The 24,275-nt window shown below is 37.2% G+C and overlaps 1 protein-coding gene and 1 pseudogene across 1 annotated transcript in view; one reads left to right on the plus strand and one right to left on the minus strand.

Moving 5' to 3' along the window:
* The window catches only part of TENM1 (teneurin transmembrane protein 1), an 887,850-nt gene that overhangs the window by 799,267 nt on the left and 64,308 nt on the right, over positions 1-24,275 (minus strand). The window lies entirely within an intron of this gene.
* Positions 4,918-6,196, plus strand: LOC133052582 (DNA-(apurinic or apyrimidinic site) endonuclease-like; annotated as a pseudogene).

Raw genomic sequence — 24,275 nt, forward strand, 5'->3', positions numbered from 1 at the left:
CACCATAAAGTACTATCACTAATTCTAATGAGGAAGTAATGGTTTAGGGTGGTTAAAGAACTCGCAAAAGTAAAAAGGTGGTAAATAGAAGGGCTGGGGCTCCAATTCTAGTCTGCTTGATGTTAAAGTCTAGACTGGATATTCTTAACTTATTTATGTACCTTGGAAGTACTTGAGGACAGAAATTCAACAAAATGAAAAAAACAGCCTATGGAATGGGAGAAGGTATTTGCAAACCATCTATCTAATAAGGGGTTAGTATCCTACATATATTTATATGTAAATATATAAAATTTATATTTAACATATATATGTGTATATTTATATTTTTATGTTAATATGTATATGCTAAATTTATATATTTAACATATATATGTGTGTGTGTGTGTGTATATATATATATATATATATATATATATGAACAGTGAAAGCATTAGTCACTAAGTCTTGTCCAACTCTTTGTGACCCCATGGACTATAGCCCACCAAGCTCCTCTGTCCACAGAATTCTCCAGGCAAGAATATTGGAGTTGGTTGCCATTCCCTTCTCCAGGGTGTCTTCCTGACCCTGGGATTGAACCAAGGTCTCCCACATTGCAGGCAGACTCTTTACCAACTTAGCCACCAGGGAAGACCTATATATATAAATACATAAAATTTATATCTAACATAAAAAATTATATATATATATATAGACATATATATATGTTATATATATATAACTCATACAACTGAATAGCAAAACAAGTCTGACTGAAAAAAAATCTCAGTATAAACACTTCTTCAAAGAAGACATACAAATGGCCGACAGTTACATGAAAAAGTGCTCAGTGTCACTGATCATCAGGGAAATCTGAAGCTAAATCACAATAAGATACCACCTCACACTTCTTATGAAGACTATTAGCAAAGGGATAAGTACTGATGAGGATATAGACAGAACTAACAGAACCCTGGTACTCTGCTGCTAGGAATGTAAATTGGCACAATCATTTTTGAAGATAGTATGAAGGTTCATCAAAATATTAAAAAATAGAACTACTTTATGATCCGGCAATCCTACTTCTGGGTATAAATCCAAAGAAGAGAAATCCGATCTCAAAGAGATGTCTACACTCCTGTTCTGTGCTGTGCTTAAGTCACTCAGATGTGTCTGACACTTTGTGACCCCATGGACTGTAGGCACCTCTGTCCATGGGGATATTCTAGCCAAGAATAGTGGAGTGGGTTGTCATTCCATTCTCCAGTGGATCTTCCCAACCCAGGGATTGAATCTGGGTTCCCACATTACAGGCAGATTCTTTACCATCTGAGCCAACTGGGAAGCACATAGCTACTGTATTGAATACTTGAAATTTGCTTAAAGGGAAGATTTTAAGTATTCTCACAGAAAGGAATGAAGGAAAGGGAGGGAGGAAGTGAAAGTGAGAAGGAGGGAGGAAGGAACAAAGGAAGGAATGACAGGGAAAATGGCAACTTTGTGAGGTGGTATGTTAAATAACTTGACTGTGCTATTTCACAATGCAGGCATATATCAAAACATCAAACTGTACACACCTTAAATATATAGAATTTTTAATTTGTCAATTATCCCTCAATAACAATGGAAAAGGAAACTCTCCAAAAACCTCATTCTAAGTGAAAGAAGTCATATACAGAAGAAGAACTGATGCTTTTGAACTGTGGTGTTGGAGAAGACTCTTGAGAGTCCCTTGGACTGCAAGGTGATCTAACCAGTCCATCCTAAAGGAGATCAGTCCTGAACATGCATTGGAAGGACTGATGCTGAAGCTGAAGCTCCAATCCTTTGGCCACCTGATGCAAAGAACTGACTCATTGGAAAAGACCCTGATGTTGGGAAAGATTGAAGGCAGGAAGAGAAAGGGATGACAGAGGATGAGATGGTTGGATGGCATCACCGACTCGATGGACATGAGTTTGAACAAGTTCCAGGAGTTGGTGATGGACAGCAAAGCCTGGTATGTTGCAGTCCATGAGGTTGCAAAGAGTCAGACACGACTGGGCTACTGAACTGAACTGAAATACTGTACAATTCCACTAACATGAAATTCTAGAAAAGGCAAATTTAATCTATGGTGACAGAAAGCAGATCAATGATTCCCAGATCAATGAGATTGGGGATAGGGTAGAACTGACAAGGAATGAGAAAAAAAAATCTATCTTAAGGGGTTATGGAAACATCCTAAGTCTTGAATAGTGGTGGTGATTTTTATGGGTTATGTATTTGTCAAAACTCATTAATGCATGTACTTAAAATGGGTGAATTTTATTGTATGTAATTATACCTAAATAAAATTGATTTAAGAAGAAACAAAAAATGTCTTTCAGTTCCCTCAAAATTTGTTGCACAAATTTTCCAATTTAAATTTAGTAGTTAATTAGAAGAAATGCCAGGAGAGTTACTTTTAAGTGAAAAAGGATTATGTGAAAATATCAAGATACTTTTTTAGAAATACTCAGGTTTTATAAATGCACACTTATTTGGTATCTCAGAATCAACAATTTTATCACTTAGTACTTTTTTCTTTTTATGGTAATGGATCTAATACATTCTATCCACATTTTATTCTGTATATCCAAAGCAGAACATAAAGAGCATCTGATCCAAGACAAGTTTAATCATATAAGTGTCCAATGTACTTGTTAGGGGTGCTTTGACTTTAAGGTAAGAAATTCAGAATGCTTTCCAAGTTTGTTAATTAATAGCATCCCTAGACAAATATCTTCTTACTGCTGTGCCTGATTGCTAAATCTCTCTGCTTCAAGGCAACAGATGGCTTAAGTTCTCCCAGAATTAAAAAGGAAATAATCTAGAATTCCTTGTGATTCAAGGGACTAAATTTAATCAGGTTATCCTATTTTATAAGTTACAAATATCCTAGAAAAAATGAAGATGATCAAAATGATTGCTATCTTCTAATCACATGAGTAGTATGTAATAGTCTTTATAGTACCAGTTGATGAAATACTGCTACCATAAAATCAGCATGTACTAAACCCAACCAAAGCCTTCAACAGTCTCTCTTCATGAACTTTTTCTTATGACAGCAGTCTTCCTCTCTGGGCTTAGATAATAGATTGCAGAGTTCCTTGAGCAGTCTTTAATAAGTCTAATTCAAAAGTAAGAGTAACCAAACTCTTTCTAGAAGTTTCATCTTAAGGTTCATTTGGTTCAGAGAACTTTTTTGGATTGATCCAGATTATATGAGTTTTATGCACTGCTGCTGCTGCTGCTGCTAAGTCACTTCAGTCATGTCCGACTCTGTGCGACCCCATAGATGGCAGCCCACCAGGCTCCCCTGTCCCTGGGATTCTCCAGGCAAGAACACTGGAGTGGATTGCCATCTCCTTCTCCAATGCACGAAATGGAAAGTGAAGTCACTCAGTCGTGTCCGACTCCTAGTGACCCCATGGACCACAGCCTACCAGGCTCCTCCGTCCATGGGACTCTCCAGGCAAGAGTACCAGAGTAGGTGCCATTAACTTCTCTGTTCTATGCACTAACACTATTTAAACATCAGTCTAAGCAATATTAAAAATTTTTTTCTTCTTTACAATGAGTTGTATGTCAGCATGTCATATGGTCCCCTCTAGATTGAAAGCCATCAAAGACAGGAATCAAAATGCCTGCATCCATTATATTATAAAAACACACCGCTCACAGATCCTCATCAAATGCTTAATTATTGACACTATCTGAACATCTGCCTGTTGTATGGGATATGCCAGACCAACGTGGCCTTATAAAGTAGAGCCTGTTCCATATTGGTATTTTCTTTTCTTTTTATTTATGTATTGATTTACAATGTTGTGTTAATTTCAGGCGTACAGCAGAGTGATTCAGTTATATATATATTCATATTAATATTTCCTATTGTCATTCTACTCATTCAAATCTTTGTCTATTACTATATAACTAAAGTCAGGCAGGCTGCTTGCAAAAAAAAAGGCCTGTTTTTTTTTTAACACAAATATTTCTCCAAATCTCTGTCATCTGTATCTCTTCCCAATGTTCTGGCCTTTTCACTGCATTTTCCAAGAAATTCTCTTTGAATAGAGATTCATTTTTAGTTTGAAAGCACATTTTAATATTCCTTATTATTTCACAGTATCTTATAGTTCTTCAGTTACACTATTTTAGAATTACTTGTTTTGTGACACAGAAACAGAGAATCAAAATTTCTAAAAAATCAAGGAACATGAGTCTCAGCATCTTATACCAACTGCATACGTCATTCTCTACTCCATCCCCACCCACCAACATCCACACATACAGACACAAAATCCCAATCTGTAGCACAACTTTCTAACACTTGATATTTTGGTAGAGAGAGGAGACAAGTATACTAAAAAGAAAGGAAGAGGGTACATTATATTTTAATAATGTGACAAGGTCTAAGCAACAAAATTATTAAATATTTGGGTTATGTAAAGCAGTCATCCTCAGCCTATCTTTGAGCCTCACCCCATCCCCCTGATCTATATCCCAGAGGGTATGAGATGACAAGAAGCTCAGAAATGGAGTAAAAGATGAGGTTGGCCTTAGGCACCATCTGGCACCCACATGACATAAAACTAGGAGCCACATGCTTATCACACATGCTTTTCTCACAAAGGAGTATCAGTCATAATTCATTTTGTTTACTGGCCACCATTTCAAATTATATGATCTCTTACAGTTACAATGGTCATACTTAATCTCTAGTGATATATAGACTTAGCCTTGTTATCATAGAATTTGTCCTGTTTTCCAGTAGAAAATGGTTTTTAAATGGCTATTTGTTTTTGGCAGGTTTCTTGATTTTGCTAACCCCATAAGACACTGGGGATGATGGATGAGAATAATTCTTCTAACAGTTTCCACAGTGATATACATACATTATGCACTCTTATAATGATGATTTTGGAAGACAAAAATCACCCCTCCCCTCGGAGGCTAACTCAATTGTATGCATTTTAAAAATAGTTCTCTTTTTTATGACTATAAAAGCAATACATTTCAATGAAAAAAAACAAACAAACACTTTAAATATGAGTAAAACTGGAAGAGAAAGAACCACGCAGTTTGGGTGCTAGAGGGACAACTAGGTTCAAGAATATCTGATACGGATTCTTTGTGCTGGGTTAAGGAAGAGCCAGACAGGGACTGAAGCAGGCAACACGATCAAAATACTGCTTCAGTGGGCGACGTGGAACTGGTGCAGAAGGGCGTTTGTTACAGTGATGCTTGAAACACAGGAAAAAGGGAGTGGTGGTCGAAGACGGGGAAGAGCCCAAGATCTAGCCAGAGGCCAAGAAGAGTAAGGCAGGAGCGAAAAAGAGGCAGCAGGAGAGGGTGCAGTTCTGTATGAAGACCCCTCTCCCCAGATCAGAAAACCTCACCCAGTGGCAAATCAGCCACACTCAAGTTCTGCTCATGAAATGTGGATGGGCTTCAAACCTGGATTAAGAAGAAAGGTTTAGATTGGGTAAAGGAAGAAGCCCCAGATATCCTGTGCCTCCAAGAGACCAAATGTTCAGAGAACAAACTACCAGTTGAACTTCAAGAGCTGTCTGGGTTATCCCATCAGTACTGGTCAGCTTCCTCAGACAAGGAAGGGTACAGTGGTGTGGGCCTCCTCTCCCCTCAATGCCCACTCAAAGTCTCCTGTGGCATTGGTGAGGAAGAACATGATCAGGAAGGCCGAATGACTGTGGCTGAACATGATGCATTTGTGCTCGTCACAGCCTCTGTGACTAATGCAGGCCGAGGTCTGGTGCGCCTGGAGTATCGCCAGCACTGGGATGAAACCTTTTGCAAATTCCTGAAGGGTCTGGCATCCCACAAGCCCCTTGTGCTATGTGCGGACCTCAACATGGCTCATGAAGAAATTGCCCTTTGCAACCCAAAGGGAAGTGAAAAGAATGCTGGCTTCACCCCACAAAAGCAGCAGGGCTTTAGGAAACCGCTGCAGGCTGTGCCACTCAATGACAGTTTCCGGCACCTCTACCCCAACACGGCCTACGCCTACACCTCTTGGACCTATATGACGAATACGCGATCCTAAAACGTTGGTTGGCGCCTTGATTATTTTTAGTTATCTCAGTCTCTGTTGCCTGCATTGTGCGACAGCAAAATCCATTCCAAGGCTCTGGGCAGAGACCATTGTCCCAATACCCAATACCTAGCCCTATGACACCTCTCCCAAATCACATTGAGCCTGGGAAATAAGCCCACCAAGCTAGCTTTAAACTTCTTACCCCCAAACTTCTTTAATAACTGGTCTCTAGAGAAATCTGCACTGTATTTCCCTTCTAAACTACGGAATCCTTTAACCAGGCTTCTAATAACATATGTTAAGTTCTCAAGGAAGGTGTTTGTGTAGGGGTGGTGCTTTCTTTCTTTTTTTTTTTTTACATTAAACAAAAGCTATTGATATTTCCTTTGAACCGTCCATATGAAAATAAAGAGCCATAGTTTTAAAGAAAATCTGATATGATATACAACCCATGGAAGGAAAAAACAGTGATTTTATATTTGAAAGGATTATTTGGATATGGTTATGTCAATATGCTTCCATCAAAATAGTCATGTCAGGCAGTCATATCAAAACATTCTGCTTTGAGATGGAAACTAGTGAAACATAAGAGGCAAAGTCTGGGTAAGACATGGTAAACAAGGCATATTCTTGAGAGGTCTATGTCATTTTGATCAATGTTGGGGAAGCTAGCAAAAGGATCTGATAAGCAGCTGCAGTGTAATTGAGATTTCATTCATTTTAAAAATCAAATTCTGCATCAGATTTTAAGATATTCATAAATCATATTTCAAAGTGTTGAATTATATACAAAAATATTAATTGATTTTATAACAAATTGATAACTACTCATCGCTAGACACTGTTCATTACTCTTTATATAATTATCATAGGAGCCCAGAGTAGTAGTTACTATCCCATTTCACAGTTAATAAAGGAAAACTATGGGCTCAGAGAGGTTACAGAATTACAAGGTCATGCATGCGTGCTAAGTTACTTCAGTCGTGTCTGACTCTTGAATGAATTGCCATGCCTTCCTCCAGGGGATCTTCCTGACCCACGGATAGAACCCCATCTCTCTTTTTTTTTTTTTTCATTTATTTTTATTAGTTGGAGGCTAATTACTTCACAACATTGCAGTGGGTTTTGTCATACATTGACATGAATCAGCCATGGATTTACACGTATTCCCCATCCCGATCCCCCCTCCCACCTCCCTCTCCACCCGATTCCTCTGGGTCTTCCCAGTGCACCAGGCCCTAGCACTTGTCTCATGCATCCCACCTGGGCTGGTGATCTGTTTCACTATAGATAATATACATGCTGTTCTTTCAAAACATCCCACCCTCACCTTCTCCCACAGAGTTCAAAAGTCTAGAACCCCATCTCTTATGTCTCCTGCATTGGCAAGCAGGTTCTTTACCACTAATGCCACCTGAGGTGGTGGGGGGCGGGCTTCCCTGGTGGCTCAGATGGTAAACAATCTGTCTGCAATGTGAAAGACTTGGTTCGATCCCTGGGTTGGGAAGATCCCCTGGAGGAGGGCATGGCAACCCACTCCAGTGTTCTTGCCTGAAGAATCTCCATGGACAGAGTAGCCTGGCGGGCTACAGTCCATAGGGTCAGAAAGAGTCAGACACACCTAAGTGACTAAACACAGCACAGTGCCACCTGGGAAGCCCTGAACTACAAGGTTATATGGAATTAAAGGGTTATCATAGGTATATAGCACTGATTCATCTCATTAAAAAATAGGAACTTATTTTGATGTACTTTCTTATATAGTTACTATATCTTATAAATGCATTTCTAGGTTTAGCCTATTCTTTCTGTAATACAGCAAAAAAAGGTATCATTTAAATTGAAAGTGAAAAAAATAAAAAGCCTTAAACATTCATAAACAATTAGTAGGAACATAACAGGAATATAATTATATTGCAAGATTTCTACACATGTAGAATGATACAATTGCTTTCCATAGTCATTGGCCTTTTTTTCAGCAGAAATATGTCAATATTAAATGACAGTGAAGTAATTGATTGTATTACAACCTAAAGCTAAAAGTATATTATACAATTAAATATATTTAAGTCCTATTTTTAAAGCGTAATTTGCACCTGAATATCTTTACCAGTCCCTACACCTAGCAACAGATAGTTCAAATGTGAAGCAATATCATTTTTCAATTTTGGTAGTTGAATTATTTTATATATAAGGTTGTGGAAAACAGAAATTGTAGCTTTAAAACCCATAATTTTATGAATGTGTGGGTGCAAATAACTTTATTTTTTCCATTAAATACGTGTATAGATTGTTCCTATATGAAAATCATTACTATAATTTATAAAATAGCATTAATATAATCAACACAATTCTGTACATTCTGATATTGCTCATGAATTTAATTTATTCCAGCATGTTAAACCAAGCAATTTAACAAACTAAACACATACTTTATCTTGATGAATAGTATTACACAGATCTGCTCCAATGTATTACAATATAACCATTATTATCAAACATATTCTCCACATTTATTTAAAAGCTATGCAATGTAATAGTTAGAACAAGGCAGATGTACATTTGAATATTGGCTCTGCCACTGAGTAGCTGTTATGTCACTGGAGAAGCTCCTTAACATCTCTAAGGTTGAGTTTCTTCCTCCATAAAAATAGGGGTAAAAATAACTACTGTACAATGTTGTTGTGAAATTGCTGTTAAATAAGTTTACATACATGACGGTGTTTCGCCCAGAGCAGGCGCTCAGTGAATGTAAGTATACTTCCTTTCTCAAAATATTACATGACTAATTGGGAGTGGGGTGGTTCCAAGTAGTCAGTTAAAAAGGCTTATATCTGTGTTTTAATTTAACTACCCTATATAAGCAACCAGTTCTCAACATTGTTTATTCATATCAATGTATGACAAAACCCACTGGGAAAAAAAAATAATAATAAAAAAAAAAAAAAAAAAGAAAAAAAAAAAAAAGCAGTTAGTGCAAAAAATACATGTTACCTATTCTTTACCAATTGTTACAAGAATTTAGTGACATGCTTTTGGGATTGGACTAAAAAACCCCGGGTTTTCTTCAAAATGACTATGAATGTGCATGCAGTTGAAGGATGGTAACAATAAAAAAAGGAATGCTGGGTCATTAGGTCCATCTTCTGGCTTTTCCATGGTTTAAAAAGATAGATAAAACAATTATTACACAAATCACTTGGGTGCTGTGATGAGAGAATGAGATTAGGAAGGAGCTTTATTACCAGCCTATAAATGTGTCATAAAAGTACAGTCATTTTATTGCTTTTTCTATTTCAAGCAGCTGTCATTTTAGTCATATGTGTTTTCTGCCATCCATGATACATAACTATGTATTGTCAGTATTTCCAACCAATTAACAGGCCAGGAAAGTAAAAGGCAGAATTTCCTAAGTCCAAACTCAACGTTTTTAAGAGGCTAATGCAATTTTTTAAAGTTCATTTAAGTAATAAAAAGTCACTTGATTCATGTTTATGTCTCTTAGTCTAACCTAGTGAATTGTAGACATTTTAAAGTGGAAATAATTTCTCAGCCTCTTTTGACAGTTGGTGAATATTTCTGTCTGTGTTCTACATATTAACCAGTGTCTTGACATAAAGTATTACTTATTTTAAAGAACTAGGTCAAAATAATCTTTAATTTTTCTTTCAAAAGGATACTTCAAACTCCCACTCAGGGTAAATAACACTGTTAATGATGATCTGTACAATTATAAAACATTTCAGAATCATTCAATCATGTTATTGAAAAGGGTGGTCAAGATATTGTAAAAAAAATGTCAAACTGATTATTGAAGCGCAATGAATGGTTTTTGACTTGCATTGACTTATATCTCAATAATTCTGAGTAAGAGAGACACATAATCTACCTTAAATAAATGTGTTCCTTTGATTATGCCAAGAAATCAACAAAATGACCTCATCAGATTTGGCTAATAGTAGACTAGTGAAGAAATAACTTTAAACAAGTATCCAATACAACCCCAGATAATTTTATACCAAACTTAAACACATGATTTTTTAAAATTACTATTTAGAAGTTATTTAAAAAGTCTCTTTGGAAGTACAGTCCTATGATTAATTAACTTTTTAGTGGAGAATTCCTATAAAAATAACCTCTCTTGCTACATCTGAGCCAGTGCTCATCTTATTTGTAATATGCACAAATTTCAAGAAAACAAGGGCACTTACAGGGCCAAAAAGGCCGTTTGAGGTTTACCTTCTCCAAGACTTTAGATGCCAGAGTGCTTTAACATTGCCCAGCTGTTCCAATTACTTCCACATGTCTTAAATTTCCCCTTCATGGCGACCTTGATGTGCCTGTCTAATGCACAGGTACACTCTCTTGAGCAGGCAGGTTCCTCCCACAGCATAGTTAGGAACTTAGTGGTATAGAATCAATACATCATAAGGACCGTTTGACTCACTTCGCAGGAAGGCAGTTAAACCTGACATCTGTAGTCACCATTACTTTCCAACCAACAGGAATCTTTAAAGCATATCAAGAGATGTCATTCAAATACTATGGCTACAAATAAATGAATCCCTTTATGAGACTATGAGCCTATATGCCAGTCCCAAAGCATTGCTTTTTTCCCATTTTAAACCCCAAAATACATTTTTTAAATAGTTCAAACTGGCTGTTTCTAAACTTTTATTTTATTGCACACTAAGCCTTCAGAAATAATTATTCATTGAAAACTAATTTATGTGTAATGTGAGTCTAGGAGATTATCACACTTATCTTACCATTTATTTGAAAATACTTTATTCCAGGAAGACTCCTTCTGTGTCACATTTAATTGCCTTTGAAGCTCCTGCCATTTGAATCTGTCTTCTGGAACATGCATTTCATCATTATTTTTTAGCCTTGTTACATCAATCACCACAACTGCTATAGAAGATTTCTGGGCTGTGAAGTGATAATTTGTTCCAGTGGTATTAATGAGGCAAGCAGTGGTCTTGAGGGAGGTGACAGCCCATTGCTTTACAGACAGCACCAGATTAAGGTGCTGGACAATATACGAGGCTTTAAGCATATACTCTAGAGTCTTTGGAGTGTTTTATAACTTTCCTTATCAAACTTAACATAGAAGAGATACTTCTGACACATTATCTACAATGAGCTAGGCATATCTAATCACCAAGGGGGGGAGCATTAATAAGTGTTGCTCAACTTACCTTGAGTTACAGACACATAAGAGAAACTTTGTACTGCTCCCAACTTGAAGGCTCCCTAATGCCTTATAAGCTCTGAATTGGTCTATTTCCATTACCATGGTTGTAATGGCATGTCCCTAGCCACAGAGGAGTCTAATTCCCTGAAGTGCAGCCAATGAAAACTTGTATTTCTGGGAATTAGTTCTCAGAACTAGGAACGCCAATTTGTTGTTGTTATAATACCATGCCCATGAATACCGCCTCTAGGAAGCAGTACATCTGGAAACAACAGATGGTACATGTGGAAATGGGTTGGATGGAGTATTTTAATACCCACATATCTCTAATTCAGTTCCACAAGTCTGATTTCAATGTTTTCTCAGATTATAGAGTGCTTCAGAATTGGTAAGACAGGCCTAATCCATATTATTGTTACTATCAACAGCACCAGATGAAAGCCTAATGTTGTAATGTCATTGTCTATGAACTCTCATTTGACCATATATATATGCACAGGCAACAATCTGGACTTAGCTTTTAATAACGGAACAGGTCAGTCCAGTGTACTTCCTTATCTTTTTACCAACAACCACAGAACATAAATTTATTTTAAGATGAAACTATTCCAGTGTGCTACTCTCCTTAATATAGGAAGGAAACATTTAAGCTCTTTCACACACTGTCTAAACAGTTTATCTCCCTCCACCTTCAAAAGCTACCAGAACTATTATAGTATTGGAGAAATTTCACTTAATATGGTAGGAGAACAGCTTTGCTAGAGAAATACTTCCTTCTTGTGCTTCAAGAAGGCTGAAATAAGATGTTTGAGATATGCCGGCATTTTAAGAAACATACCATCTGAATGGTAGGAAAATAACTTTTAGAAGCTTAGAATTTCATATTCTGCACTTTGTTAGTGCAACTTAGCTAGAATTAGGATAGTATTGTACCATCTATCAAAAGAAAATGAACTCTCAACATAGATTAGAAGAATTAATATTGTGAAAATGACCATACTACCCAAGGCGATCTACATAACCAATTCAATCCCTATCAAAACACCAATGGCATTTTTTCACAGAACTAGAACTAATAATTCTAAAATTTATATGAAAACAGCCACAGCAATCTTGAGAAAGAAGAAAAGAGCTGTAGGTATCATGCTTCCTGACTTCAGACTATATTGCAAAACTACAGTAATCAAATCACTATAGTACTGGCACGAAAACAGACACATATGTCAATGGAATAGAATAGAGAGCCCAGAATAAACCCACACACTTATGGTGAATTAATCTACAATAAAGGAGATAAGAATATACAAAGGAGGAAAAGACACTCTCTTTAATAAGTAGGGTTGGGAAAACTGGACAGCTACATGTAAAAGAATGAAATTAGAGCATTTTCTCACACCATGTACAAAAATAAACTCAAAATGGATTACAGACCTAAATGAAACCATAAAACTTTCAGAAGAGAACATAGTCAGAACACTCTTTGACATGAATTACAGTAATATATTTTTGAATCTGTCTCCTAAGGCAAAAGAAGTAAAAGCAAGAATAAATGAGATCTAATTAAACTTAGAAGCTTTTGCACAGAAAAGGAAACCATCAACAAAATGAAAAGACAACCTATTGAATGGGAGAAAACATTTGCAAATAATATGACTGATAGGGATTGATATCCAAAATTGATTAACACCGCATGCAACTCAATATAAAAAATAAACAATGCAATTAAAAAATAGGCAGAAGATCTGAATAGACATTTTTCAAAAGAAGACATACAGATGACCAACAGGCACATGAAAAGATGCTCAAAATTGATAATTATCAGGGAAATATAAATCAAAACCACAATAAGGTATTACCTCATACCTGTCAGAATGGTTATCATTAAGAAGACCACAAATAATAAATGCTGGCAAAGATGTGGAGAAAAGGGAGCCCTCATACACTGTAAATGGAAATGTAAATTTGTCTAGCCACTATGGAAAACAGTATGGAAGTTCCTCAAAAACCTAAAAGTAGAACTACTATACAATCCAGCAATTCCACTCCTGGGTATATATCTGGAAAAAAGTAAAACACTTATTCAAAAAGATAAATGCACCCAAATGTTCACAGCAGTACTATTTACAATAGCCAGCATATGGAAGCAACCCAAGTGTCCATCAACAGATGAATTGATAAAGGACATGTAGCATATAAATATAAAATGGAATACTATTCATTGTTTAAAAAGAATGAAATTTTGCCATTTGCAATAACATGGATGGACTTGGAGGGTATTATGCTTAGTGAAATAAGATAGAGAAAGACAAATGCTGTATGTTTTCACTTATGTTTGAAATCTAAAAAAGGAAACAAATGAATTTAAAAAACAGAAATAGACTCATGGATATAGAGAACAAATTAATTGTTACCAGTAAGAAGAGGGAAGTGGGGAGAGGCAAGATAGAGTAGGGAATTAATAGGTATAAACTACTATGTATGAAGTAAATAAGCCACAAGAATATATTGTACAGCACAGGGAATATAGACAAATTTTATAATAACTTTAAATGGAGAATACTTTATAAAAGTTTTGAATCACCATGTTGTACAACTGAAATGAAAATAGACAACTGAAACTAACATAATACTGTAAATCAACTATATTTCAATAAAACATTTTAAAACTCTCAACTATAATATAAGAATAGAAAAAAATGGATGTTTGTTGAATATTACAAATTGTGGCACAGTGGTAAAGAATCTGCCTGCCAGTGAAAGAGACACAGGAGATGTGGGTTTGACCCTGGGTCGGGAAGATCCCCTGGAGTAGGAAATGGCAACCCACTTCAGTATTCTTGCCTGGAGAATCCCATGGACAGAGGAGCCTGGTGGGGTCACAAAGAATCAGACACGACCGAGCACAGCACAAATCAACCAATGCACCATTTAATGTGCTACAAAGGAAAGGAAGTCCGATCCAAGTGGCTGCAAGTCACTCCAGATACAAAATATAAGGGGCAGCCTATTGTCATTTATATTCAGTACTGTATTCACTTAGATAAAAGGGAAGGGGGAATCTCTACCCGCCCTGTCTTGGATCACTTCAGGAACCCCTTAGTTCAATGGGAAGCAGGATCCTAGTCCTTGACCTTTCAATTTGTGGTCAATGTGGACAAATGGATTTAAATTCTGAGATGAGTCTGCATTGTCTTTCTGGACAGTACAACCTCCTTTGTTGAAGAGGTAGTTATGAGGGGAGAGCAGACAAAAGACTCCATACACTTTGTTATCACAATCACACCCTAAACACATTCACAGTAACTCTATAATTTATGCCAATGAAGAAAAGACCCTGATGGTGAATAAACTTCTATTAATAAATACACATTGAATACAACAAACAGCATCCAAGATCTTCACCAAAAGCTTGTTATTCTTGTTTGCTCTCTCTCTCCTTCCTTTATTTCCTTCCTTCTTTCCTTTTTCTCATCTTTCCTTCCTTAGCAAAACAAATTAACACTAAATAAACTGATCTATTACACAAACATAGCAATTTGCTAGAACATCTTTGATAGATGGTTTAAACATTTTAAACATTCACTATAGTAATGAAATAATACTTTTATTTCTAGTTCAGAAAGAATAGCATAGTGTTTAAAAGCAAACCACTGAAGTTGGACGGAGTTCAACTCCAAATTACTAGTTGTGTTACTCTGAGCAAATTACTTCTCCTTTCTTTATTGGTAAAATAAGGACAATGATGATACTGAACTCAGTGGGTTACCATGAAAATCAAATGAGTGTGCTAGAGATTGCTGAAGCTCACCAAGATCTGTATTTCCTTTGTTGTCCTCTTCCTCAAAACACAGGTAGACTCTATTTCTCAACTGTTAAGTATAGCCATGTGATTGATTAGGTTCAGAATACTGAAAAGTGGTAAAGTACCACTTTCACTCATAGGCCCTAAAAAACCTCCCTTTGGCAACCTTCACTCTTTTTTAATCATCCACTGGCTAGACTTCTAGGACTCAGAGGAAATGAGAGCCACAAGATGGAAAGGGTCTGTGTTTTGAATAATTACATGGAAAAGAGTTCCTTTCTCTGACCCTCATAGAATTGTGATGTGAATGCCAAATAAATATTCATTGTGAGAAGACACCAAAATATTTGATGACTGCTGCTAAGTCACTTCAGTCATGTCCAACTCTGTGCGACCCCATCCCTGGGATTCTCCAGGCAAGAACACCGGAGTGGGTTGCCATTTCCTTCTCCAATGCATAAAAGTGAAAAGTGAAAGTGAAGTCGCTCAGTCATGTCCAACTCTTCACCACCCCATGGACTTCAGCCTACCAGGCTCCTCCGTCCATGGGATTTTCCAGGCAAGAGTACTGGAGTGGGGTGCCATTGCCTTCTCCAATTTGATGATTACAATGAGATAATTCATTTAAAGTGTCTATTACAGTGTCTGGTACATCCAAAAAAGTGCTTAGTAAAACTTAGTTGCTACGATGAACCTATTTGCAGAATACCAATGGAAACACAGACATAGAGAACAGACTTATGGACACGGCTAGTGGGGAGGAAGGAGAGGGTGGGATGTATGGAGAGAGTAACATACATTACTGTATGTAAAATAGATAGCCAATGGGAATTTGCTGCATGACTCCATGACTCAGGGAACTCAAACCAGGGCTCGGTAACAATCTAGAGGGATGGGATGGGGAGGGAGTGGGAGAGATGTACAAGTGGAAGGGGACATGGGTAAACCTATGGCTGACTCATGTTGATATTTGGTAGAAACCAACACAATACTGAAAAGCAATTATCCTTCGGTTAAAATAAATTTTAAAAAATGTTAGTTACTCTAAGCATTATTGTGGTGATACTCTTGGAGTGTGTTATGGACTCAATGTTTGTGTCCCCCCGGATTCTTATGTTGAAGCCCTAATCCTAGTTATATTTAGCCATATTTAGATATAAGGAAATAATTAAGGTTAAATAAGATCATAAGGATGGGTCCTGACCCAACACAACTGATGCCATTATAAGCAGCGACACCAGAAAATATTACACAACTGCTCAAAACAGAAACAAAAACTGAAAGCAAATAACGAAATGCTAGTAAATTGTAGTATTATCAATGACAAGGTTCATTATCTTCATTAATGATACAAGAATAAGCTAACAAATTTGGCATAACTACTTTAAAATTAATTACTTTAGATAACATCAAGTGTCAACATGAAGATCAGTCTCCTTAGGTGAGATAGTATTATGTATTTTTATTATTCTGGAAAATTAAAATAGAACATGTATACTATAAAATATTTACCTTGATCATACTTAATTGAAATAATTTTTCTAAAAAGGTCATTACGAGTGACTATATTCATTTGTTTATGGTCATTGATCCATTCATTCAGTAAACATATGTTGAGCATCCATTATATACCAGTCATTATTCTGGGCGGTGGGAATACAATAGTGGAAAAAACAAAGTCCTTGCCCCCATGGAGCTTTCATTATAGAGGGGACTAGGCAGACACACAATAAAGAAACAAGCAAGAATTATGAGAACTTTTTGTCAGACTTAAATGGTGCCCTCCTCTTTCTTGGCCTTATTGCTCCAGAATTCTTTAGGACAGTTTTTTCAACCCCTTACTCCTGCCCTCAGGGTTCCAAGTGAAAACTCTCTGGTTCACTGCTTCCACATCAAGATAATCCTTAATGCATGTACAATGGCATTTGTTGCTCAGTCGCTCAGTACAATGGCATAATGCCAACAAAAGTAATTAGCAGCTTGTCAAGAATCCCTTAAAGACCTTGACTCCTTCCTCTCTCACTCTCCCAAGGGCTTATGTTTGCCTTTATTCCAGAAAGGGCACTAGTATCTTTTTACCAAATCATAGTTGATACTATAAAGAATACCACTGTCTGAGTTGAAACCAGTGTAGTAGCCAATGTGCATCAAGCTAAATGACAACTAGGGGTACAAGGCAAATATTTTAAAATAAATAATTTTTTTTTAAAAGTTGCAAACAGGGACTAATTTGGTACTTAACACTGTATTTACCAGATTCACTGGAATTTACCATAATCTAAGATCCCTTTCTGGGAAATCTACTGTCCTTAGGGACTAAGGAATGGAGAAAAAGTTCTATTCAGACACCAATTGCTTTCCTTTATTTTAAATGTTAAAAGCTGCTTTGATGGAAGTCAGCCTATATTCTGTATTTCATTGCCAAGAAAGAAGGAATTCTAAGAAAAGGTCCAGATACACTGAAGCTCAGAGACACTAGATATCATCTGATCTTCAAATGAATGATTATTCATATTTATATGGCCTCAAAGGGAAAATAATAAGAGCTCACTCCAGGATTCCAGTCTGTGTTGCAATTCCAGCATCAGTAGTTAACTGCTTCACCTGAGGAAGTAGCCCAAACCAGTACTCTTAAACCAAATATATCAGAAAAGTTATTTAAAATTAAGGCAAAGGAAGGAAAACAGATTCCCACTATGGCTGTGTTATTAAATAGACAGGCCTATCTGTTTTGAATCTGGGTCGAAGCTCTATCACCTGTTTCTTCTTGTCTGACATGAATATGCTTGGATTCCACTCCTGCCTATACCCTTTGGCTGTGCTTGATCCTCTGGAAGCATTTCTCTCTCCCATCTACACTAACTATGCTTCCATTTGTGTCCTTATCATGGCTGGACTTCTTGTATTGCCTCCCAGCTACCTTGAAACTCCCAATTGTGAGACAGGTCCTCTGGTCTGGACAGACACTCTGACCTCAAGTTTGCTCAGCAAGATCAGGCATCATCTTGCCCTTCTGTACAGTGATCCACAAAACCTGGCACTTACTCTTAAACTTGAACACTCAGAGGGCAGAAAATGTGTCTCTGTAATTCTCTTGGCATAGCACACATGCAGTTAAGTGCTTTTTGATTATGATAACTGAATGTGCTCAAAAGTTCTCATAATGGAAACAAATTAAGTCCCTTCACAATGAAATTTATGAAGGCCTAGCAGATTAATACTACCTCAGAGTGGTGGAAGAAAATGCCTTTTCACCACTAGTAGAAATGAATCACCCTCAACTAATAGGGCAATCTCTTTAAGAACAAGGTAGAAGAGGAAAGAAGATGGGGGAGGAGAAGCAGAGAAGACCCTGAATAGCAAAAGCTACATAGAGACCTATAGAAAACAAATAAGACTCTTACTAACCCCCACTGCTTTCAATATCCTTTATCTAGATTCACTTGTTAGTACAATTTCCTTGGAAAACTCAGGAGAAAATACGGCATTGGGTGAGTATTCTATGAACAGGATTGCAAATTGTTTTTGCAATAATTGTTTTTTTTTTCAATCACTGAAAGTTGCTAGATTTACTCCTTAATACAATTTTTTCAAAGCCTAAATTATATACCGCTCAGAGTAAAAAGATCATTCTATGTGTGTGATTTGTTTTAGATTACTGGGGATCTGACCATTTCTAACACAGGCCTATAAAACAATTTCTGCGTTGTTGGCTCTCAAATGTTTTGCAGCAATGATTGAAAGACACTGGATAGGAAGTTTGAAAATTAAAGTTCTCATTATACTGATAAATAATTGATTACATGCAGGATTTTAGATTACCTGGATAACTACTAAATAATGTCTATCAAACTCTGGGGCTAATTACCTTTTTTCCTTCCCTGAATATGCATTACTTTTACCAACACTCAAAATGAGGGGAAACATTTGTTTCTGTAAACTGAGCATTGCGTTAATAAGAGTTCTACAAGTGAAGGTATGTAAGAGAAACCCAAGGAAACTCTAGAATGAAGTTATTAACATTGTAATAGATGTTAATCACCTTCTACTTTTCAAGGAGATTCAAAAGATCATTGATGAGCTCTCACCCCAAAGAAGGAGGTGGAGCAGCACCTGATTTTGGGGAGAGTTCAACTCTATGGAATTCCTATATTTTTCCCCCAAAAAGTGATGCATAAAATGCATAAATGCAGTTTAATTTGTATGTCTTCATAAATCTTAGCCTATAAATCAGATTACAAATCAGAAAAAAAAAAATTCTTGCTTAGGCCATGTGTCCCAATCTTCATTTTGCAATATATGAGACTCATGTTGTTTGTTTAGTCACTCAGTCATGTCCAACTCTTTTTTGCGACCCCATGGACTATAGCCCACCAGGCTCCTATGTCCATGGGATTTCCCTTGTAAGAATACTGGAGTAGGTTACCACTTCCTTCTCCAGGGCATCTTCCTTACCCAGGGATCAAACCTGCATCTCCTGCACTGGCAGGCAGATTCTTTACCGCTGAGCCACCAGGGAAAGGGCCCGGTAAATAGGCGTGAATTCTACTCATAAAACATTTTAAAGGTTTATGGTGCTAGAATATTGTGATTTAATTTGATTGAGGTTAGTTTATATTTTTGTAGTTATTCTTCAGACCTTAAGAATGGGAAGATAGACTGCTAAGAAGTTTAAGTTTAAGAAACAAGGTTCTTTTGTTATGACAGCCTCCATTCAATTGATAAACCTAAATTCTCAGTGGTAGGCAACATTTTCTTACCCTCTTGGAACTGGAAAGCCTTCTGAGGGAGATAACCGAGTTAACTATTGAGCAGGGGAAGAGGACTGTCAAGGTCCCATAAGTTCAAAATCCATTCTTGTATCATTGTTATTAATATTTCTAGAAAATTCACTACCTGCTCTTTATTATTTTGATATATGCTTTCACTTATTTCATTTAATCCTTAAAATAGCTCTGTGAAGTTGGTTCTTTTATTTGATTTACTTCACAGAAGAGGACCCTGGAGTTCTGAGAGGTTAATTAACTTGCTACAGGTCACACAGGTGATGGGTAGAAGAGGAAGACTTCAAACTTCAAACCTAGGACTCTCCAATTCTGAAACCCAATCTTAGCAATATGTCAAAAATGACCAGGAAACAAATCAGTTGAACCTAGAAATACATTCAAATCAGAAGCTGTATTTGTTTCAGAGCCTTATTTTAAATACGCCAGGGTTCTCAAAGTATTAGGAAAGTGTAATATAGAAAAGAACTGTGGGCTTTGGAGTCAGAGAGACCTGAGTTCATAATTCAGTGTTTAGAACAACTAGCTATGTGACTGAGGGCTAGTTATCTGACTTGGCCAAGACATATTTCCCTCATTATAAGTGAAGTAATAATGATACCTGCCTTGCCAGATCATTGAGAGAATTAAATGAGATAATATATGTAAAGTGCCTACCAGTTCCTGGCACCTAGTATACACCCAATAAGTAGTCTAAGTGGTATTGATTATTATTGTGTATGGAGCCATAGTGGCCTGCAAAGACCTTTCAAGTGGTGTCTGGGCTGGCTCAATATGCAGGTCACACAAAATTGTGGGTTTTAAAAGTGTCATTTTGACCACTTTAAAAAGCAATAAAAACATTTTAAAATGAGGCCCAGTAAATAATAGCTCTTTACCCAAGCAACAGGAAAATAACTTTTTTTAATGTGTGGTACTAAGAGTAGAAAAAGGAAAATAAATGGTGTCTTTTGCCTCCAAGTGGTCTCTGGCATAAAGTCTCAAAATGTTCGAGAGGGAGACACATACACCACATGAGCCAAAGGCACATCTTATTTCATTCCTTAAGTTTTTAGGCATTTTTAAGGCTTGAAAAATCTCCAATAATCATCAAATGTAAAGCAAAAGGCCTTTCCCTTCTAAGATCATGTCAACCAGCCCCCTGGCTCCAGGCACATTTGCCTGAGAATCACGCTGAACAGATGGCCACTGATTCCCCAGCTTTCTTTAGTAATTTGTGCAAGTGTTTGGCAACCTTCTCTGTCAGGGAGTGCTTCCTCATTATATTGGACTCTAGAAGAGTTACTCCCCACCTTCCATAGATTATTTGATGCCACATTTATTTTTTTAAAGACATTTTCTAAGAGAAGGTTATTAAGGTATGTTTAATTAGAGCTTCTACCTTTCACTGTCACAAAAACACATAGCTCATGATTAATAGCTCAAAGAGATTTCTTCATGCTGAAAGCCTGTCCTTGCCAATTTTAAATCACACATAGTATCCTATTTTTATCTGTCTCTGTGTTAAAGTCCAGAAACTCAATCAGTTTTTTTCATTGCCCCTCCTCTGATAGATCTTCTCATAATCTCATGCATTGAGATGGAAAGAACAATGTTCCTAAACTCAGTTTAATAAACACCTTCAAGACATATGCATTAAGAATCAATAATTAAATGCTGCCCCTGGTATAAAGAAATGGCACTACGTACACACCTCAGGGAGAAAGCACGGGCTCAAAAGATTTTTTATTTCTTTATTTTGCAGAAGCAGAGATGGATTTCAGTGGCTCAGTAAGTATTTTTCCCAAGGGAAGATATCTGTAAGCTACATGTTTAAGATTTGGGAAGCAAGGCTAGAGGAAGCAAAGAAGGCAAAATGAATTGAATGGAACATGGCTCACTTCAGCACATAAATCTCCAATCTTCACTCTATATGAGTAACCTCCTTCTCCCATTACCTTGGCTTCTCATTGTGTCTTGGGATTCATCTCTACTCATTTAAAAAGGTTAAATGTGTACATGCAAGAATATGGCTGATGGATGAATCTCACAAACACAATATTGAAAGAGTACAAACTATGATAAAACTAATGTATGATATTAGAAGACAAGATGGTGGTTAACCTTGAAGGGATAGTAACTGGAAGAAGGCATGAGGGGAGCTTCCAGGGTATTAGGGATATTCAGTTTCTTGATCTGTGCGTTGACTACATGGGTACGTTCAATGTATGAAAAATCATTGGCCTGCACAGTTATAAGAAGGGAGCTTTTCTATATTTATATTAAACTTTGATAAATACCATTTTTAAAAGGCAGATGTGAGGACTTTCCATATATATGATTTGCTCAAATCCCTCATCCCTGTCTGAATGGATGACACTAATGCTAACCAAGTGAATATTAGAGACACAGCCATTGTGGCAATACATTTCTTACATGTTTTCTAAAGTGACACAATGGCTTATGTGGCTCCTTTGTAATCATGGGTGATAAAGTTCCACTGCTTTCTTCATTTATCCATCCATCAAATACTTACTGAACACCTTTTATGTGCAAAACGCTGTGTAAAGCCCTGGGGATACCAACGGTGACTGAGATAGTCAGTCACCTGAGACAGTCTGATGGGAAGACATTCAGTAAAGCATAAAATGATTAAACAAAATAAGTGTAGGTTGTGATAAGTAAAATGCAGAGAATAAAACAGAGTGTTAAGTGAGATAATAGGAGGGATGTTTTAGACAGGATAGTTGGGGAGGGCCTCCCTGAAGTGACAAGTCATCATTATCCATGAAGTTTAGGAGACTCATCATATACAAAGGCCCTGAGGAAGAAAAGCTTGAGCAACCACAGAGTGGTGAGCCCTCCCTAAGCTGCTGCTAAACCTGCTGGGGAGAGGCAAGAGGTAGTATCTAGAAGCAAAGCACTTCCAGGAAAAACTCTCTAACCTGAAAGTGATATGCAGCCAAGTTTGAGGAGTTGTTGATTATGACCTTCTTCTTCACCTCCTCAGTTAAATGTTCATAATGAAAGATGCCTGAGGAGTACCGAGGAAACCTTTTTTAGTCTTTTTAGAAAATCAAAGAGTTGCAACCTCACAATATGATACATCAAGACTAGACTCATGTGCCCAAGTCCTTATATATCACAACCGTTATTGTCTGCTCAAATCATAACTCCTCAGGCCTAACTCTGCTATAACCTTATTAGCCTATATTGCAAGCATTACTCCCATCTCACACTGTAATTCTCCATTCTCAACACAGACACAAACACACACGAGTATAAAAGGGTTGTAGTGTAGTTTGACGATGCTCTTTGAAGTCCTGGGCCTTAAATGGCAGCACCATCATATATACTTGTCTTTCATGTATGGATGAACCTATGAGAAACAAAGCATCCAGTACAATTTATATATAGAAATATGTTTCCTACTATTTGCACAGGTAGGAAAACCTCAGGCAAGGTAGATTGCATTCATGTTTCTTACCCATGTTTATAGCAACTCTTCCACATGGTAAAGGCTTTTTATGTTGTTCATTCTAATTCAAAAAGTAGTTTTGTAAGGATTGACTCCATGCAAAAACAAATACCCAGGAACATTTTTCCATTTATTTTCCTACAAAGGTTTCTGAACCCTCTGCCACACTCTGGGATGCCCAAGTCCAGATGAACTAAACACGTCTCCCACTACAAGTCCTGGGTGGAACAGTCTGACCTCCTTTGTAGGACAAAGTCTGGCTAGCTACCAGGGTCCCTCCTTCCTAGGCCAGAGGCTACAAGGGAGGAGAGTATATCTGGGAGCAAAGTAAAATATAGAGGAAAGTATACTTGACAAGTCTTGGGGTTCAGGCCCTACCTAGAACCTCTACTGAAGGGACTATATCTGAACCTGTGGGCTGCTATACCAATATAGCTGATTGGACCACTGATGAACACCTAATGCTAGAAAGAGAGACTGTTCCTGAGCTGGGCCAAGCTAATCATAAGCCATCAGGAGGTTAAACCTAGACATGTGGAGGAAAGGTCCAAATTAGAGTCTGGACATCCAGAGTGACCAACACTTCAGATGACTAAGAAGAGGTAGCCAATTAAGGGGAGTACAGGTATGAAGGGAAAAGAGCAGATATTTAGTTAGAATCCAAGAGAAAGAAGCAGGCATAAGAACAATTATGCACTCACAGAGAGGTAGAAATAGACACCTAAGTTTCTGATAATAGTAGTCATGTCTTGCTGTTGCATTCTGTGAGCTATCTGTATGTTTTCTCAATAACCTCCCAATTTTACTGTCTTAAGCGAATTTCCATTTTTTTGTAACCAAAAAGAACCTTGATTAGAGGAAAGGAGGACCCAGACTTGGGTCCTGCAACTTAAGTTGCACCTAAGACTGTGCAACTCTCTACAGACAGAAGGGAAAAGAGAAAGGAGGAGAAAGGCATGGGAAAACAAGAGGGGTGT

Source organism: Dama dama, chromosome X, assembly GCF_033118175.1.
Source record: "Dama dama isolate Ldn47 chromosome X, ASM3311817v1, whole genome shotgun sequence".
Taxonomy (NCBI): domain Eukaryota; kingdom Metazoa; phylum Chordata; class Mammalia; order Artiodactyla; family Cervidae; genus Dama; species Dama dama.